Source organism: Poecilia formosa, unplaced genomic scaffold (assembly GCF_000485575.1).
Source record: "Poecilia formosa unplaced genomic scaffold, Poecilia_formosa-5.1.2 Scaffold2416, whole genome shotgun sequence".
Classification (NCBI taxonomy): Eukaryota; Metazoa; Chordata; class Actinopteri; order Cyprinodontiformes; family Poeciliidae; genus Poecilia; species Poecilia formosa.
The window spans coordinates 4,744-8,946 of NW_006802355.1; the positions used below are offsets into that span (position 1 = coordinate 4,744).

Here is a 4,203-nt window from a genome sequence, read left to right on the forward strand (position 1 = left end):
TTAATAACAAAGTGTATGATGATCTATGTCATGATTCTATGTTGCTGATTAAATAAAATGATATGGTAATGATGTGTCAGATATAGCCGTGAGTTTGTCATAAGCGTATGACGATCTGACAGCGTATGCTGACCTGACAGAAAACTCTTCTTTGTTCTTGTAATGCTCTGCATACACTGCAGTAGCTATCATTATTTTATTTAATTATGTATATTGATATTTTTTAAATTAACAAATAACTAAAACACAAGAACAAAAGAGCACGCAGAGCATGCACATTGCTCTTTCATTGTTTTTGTTCAAAGTGGCAGCTGTAATGTCTGCCATGGTGTCAGACTGCCTGGCTTCATGTAGCGGGAGACAGGGTGAGAACAGTCACGGTGAGCCTCTTGTGATTGGTTAATTCTTGCTTGTTGCTCCTTGGTCAGTGTTCATAGTTCAGCGTTATTTACCGTCAGGGCATTGCCTCAATTGCTATGCTTAATGGTGCAACAGTGGTGGTTTCTTATATGAGCAATATGGGCAAACGCCCAGGGCGATATCTTTCTAGGGATGGCACTAGACCACTGCGGATCGTAGCACAGAGATAGAAGCAAAGCAGAACAAAGTGTTTGTTCTGCTTTTAATATTGGTTAAATTTATTAAGTATTTAATATCTAGGTCTTTTCATGCGAATATGAATCTTTCAGCTCAATTTGAGAAGCAATTTTGATCATATTTCTCATTTTGTTGTGTCATTTAGCGCTGGCCGCTGGTCTTGGTCTTGATTCGGCCTCGGGTTAGGTGGTCTTGACCACAACACTGCTTCCTTGTGATTCCCTGTGAAAATAATCTAGTAACCTTTTGTTGTGCCTCATCTTCAGGAACCTGCTCCGTGTCGTGTGGTTCTTCCACTCGAAGCCTCTGTGCTCCTGGTTGTTTTTTCCCTGTGAAACTTCTCCTTGTGACGCCGGCAGATGTTACCCGCCGGATTCCCAGGATTCACTCACCTTCTCACTGCCTTCTACTCCTCTGGATTTCCACGTTGGCTGAACTCCTTGCTCTGAACCTTGGTGAGCCGCAGAACTTACCTGTCCGCCTTCCAACGCTAAATCACATCTGCAGAACCTCAGTAGAACGTCCCAGTCCAGGTCTCCACCCAGGAAGCCACCAGGCTCCCCTCCGTACTGTTTGCTGCTAATCAAAGTAAGAACGCCGTCAGTAAACGTTAAGTCGACAATATTCAAGTTAAACTACCTTCACATTTTTTAGAGTTCATACAAAAGGTGTATGAAAACACTCATATATTCAAATAAAAATTATCTTAAAAGAGCAGAATGTAAAATATGATGAGACAGAAAAACACATGAAAATGTCAGTTATTAAAAAATAGACAGAATACAGCAGAAATCAACCTGCAGACGCTGATCACAAACATTTATGAATTATTGTTGAGTTATTGCAACACACACACACACACACACACACACACACACACACACACACACACACACACACTGCAGACAGATGAGATAAGAAGCCGCTGGTTGGTTCTGTGGATGTTCAGGTCGACCATCAGCCTCTGACTCATCTTACTGGGGAAACTGGTTGAGTTTTTCTTCTTCAGAAACGTTTTGATCTGATGTTGAGGTTTCACGATGAAACTCAGAGTTTCTCCATGCAGCTGATCATGAGGCTCTTAGCCAACATTCATTTCCAATTAAATAATTCGGCCTGGATTCTTCCTCATTCTGGTCTAAAATTACATCAATATTTATAGCTGCAGGTTTTCTCTCATAATTATGGAAGTTATTATCAGTGATTGCAAACTTCTTTCTCATTACTGAAATAAAACGATTATTTATTGCTGGTTTTTCATTAATTGAACTTCTGATCATTTTCTATAACTTATTTTTGCATCAATCTGTTGAATCTAATCAATCAGCTGCTTTCAAAGGTCCAGAAAGCAGCAGGCCTGGATGAGTTTCTCTGATCTGAGACATTCGTCCTCTGGTCCTGAAATGCTCTGCAGCTGGTAGAAGGCCCACTTTGGAACCGGCTTTATGTGGCTCTGGAGGCTCGTCACTTCACCCAGAGTTCATCTCCAGGTTTTGACTGAAAATGTGTTGAGAAAAGTCAGAATCAGATTCTAAACAAAGATAATAAGTCATAATCCGTTGTCCTCCATGTTTCCTCAGATGCAGCCACGGCGGTCCTTCTGAGGAGCCGAGGGAATGTTGGGATAGTTCAAACATGAAGCCACCAGGAACCTGTTATCTTCCAGAACTGAAACCTACCTGCAGTTCCCAGAAGTATAAGATGTTCAGAGACATGACCAAGGTAGGAAGGCTGATAATGTCTGAGCAGATGAGCTGAAATCTTGTCTGTATAGCACATTTCAGCAGCAAGGCATTTCAAAGTGGTTTATACCATTAAACACAGTCATGTAACATTGAATCAACAATCAAAACCTTTAAATTTCCTGCCGAATCAAAGTAAAAAAACAAAACAAAGAGGAGCAGGAGGGGGCGGGGCATCAGGACTGGATGAGACAGATCTGTCAAAGGTTTTATGGACTGATGAGATGAGAGTGAACCTTGATGGACCAGATGGATGGACGGCCTGCAGGGTGGAGGCAGGTACTGGTACGGACTGGTATTATTAAAGATGAGCTTATTGGACCTTTTTGGGATGAAGGTGGACTCAAAATCAACTCCAAACCTACAACCAGTTTTTAGAAACACTTTCTTCAAGCAGTGGTTCAGGAAAAAGTCTCCATGGTTTTCATGCAGGACGATGCTCCGTAACATCATCATAGTACATAGCATATAGTACATAGTATATAATAGATAGTACATAGTATATAGTACATAGTTGATTAAACTGGAGATTTATGGAAAACAGTTAAAGTGTCTGAACAGGTCAGCTGCAGATCCATGAGATGAAGGTTTATAACTGTTACTGAAAAGAAGGTGGCGATCCTGGTCAGTGATTTATTAAATGTCAGAAATGTTTATTTGTCCATTATTAGTTCTATATTTATTATTCTCATTATAACAGATGACAAAGTGAGACGGGAACATTTTCAGTTTTTATTCAGTTGCACAGTAATTTTGCAAACTAGTAGATTCTCAATAATCACACACAGATATTGTTCTAAGACAAAATCTCACTTTTACTACATTAAATATTCAGGTTTGACAGGTTATTACAGAGAGCGAAGTTGTTGTTCAACAATAAAATGAATCCTCCAAACTACAACTTGTGTAATAATTGTTTACACAGAGAATAACCTCAGATCAGATTATGACCTCAGGCGTTGCTGAAAGCTCTGATGTTTCATCACATGGAGATGTTTGTAGATGTGAATCTTGGTTTTTCACCATGAGATGCAGATTTCTCTACCAGCTGCCAGGTTCTGATGACACGACTCTGATGTTTATCTCCCAGCGTTTCTGTTAGAACCAGAACATCAGCAGAAGATAGAAATGAACTGAGATCCTGGAGAAAGTAAATAATCAGGAAAGATTGCAGAGATCTGCAGCTGTTATAGTTTAGTTATGAACAACTGAGTTTATTTTATTAGATTCAGGATCTTTGAACCTCCTGCAGCATCTTTTAAAGCCCCGCCCCCAATGGGCGGATCCAGTCTGATATAAAGTGGAGTCAACACAGAGAGGGTCAGTCGCTTCATCTTCTTCACCACCATCATCATCATCATCATCATCATCATCATCATCATCGGTTCCAGTCAGACTCTCATCTGGACTCTCCAGTTTCCAGGTCAGTTAAAGTTAATAAAAAGCTCTGAAGGTTTTTACATGACAACATTCATCAGGTCAACACTTCCTGTTTCTTCTTCTTGCAGCACGATGGCAGGATGGAGGCAGACATGGAGGCCTCTGCAGCTCCTGGTCATCTTCGGCCTCCTCATCCTCACCAACCAGACCGGTATGAGGCGTTAGAACAGGATGACCTCTGACCTCATGATCTGCAACAGATGGCTGATGGAGCCTCTAACCTGTGTTCATGTTTCACAGATGAGAGGAGAAGCTGAGGAGAAGCTGAACCTCAGAGGAACGTCGCAGGAAGAGCTGCACATCTCCTCACCAAGGTAGGAGGAGCTAACGCTAGCTAACATTCAGTCAGGTAGGAGGAGCTAACGCTAGCTAACATCATTCATCAGGTAGGAGGAGCTAATGCTAGCTAACATTCAGTCAGGTA

At 41.2% G+C, this 4,203-nt stretch overlaps 1 long non-coding RNA gene across 1 annotated transcript; it reads left to right on the forward strand.

Annotated features, from left to right (window-relative positions):
- Positions 1-2,948: 2,948 nt before the first annotated feature.
- LOC107835419 (uncharacterized) lies at positions 2,949-3,937 on the forward strand. Its single transcript, XR_001661236.1, has 2 exons — positions 2,949-3,762; positions 3,848-3,937. It is a non-coding gene; the product is annotated as an uncharacterized LOC107835419 (long non-coding RNA).
- Positions 3,938-4,203: the final 266 nt, after the last annotated feature.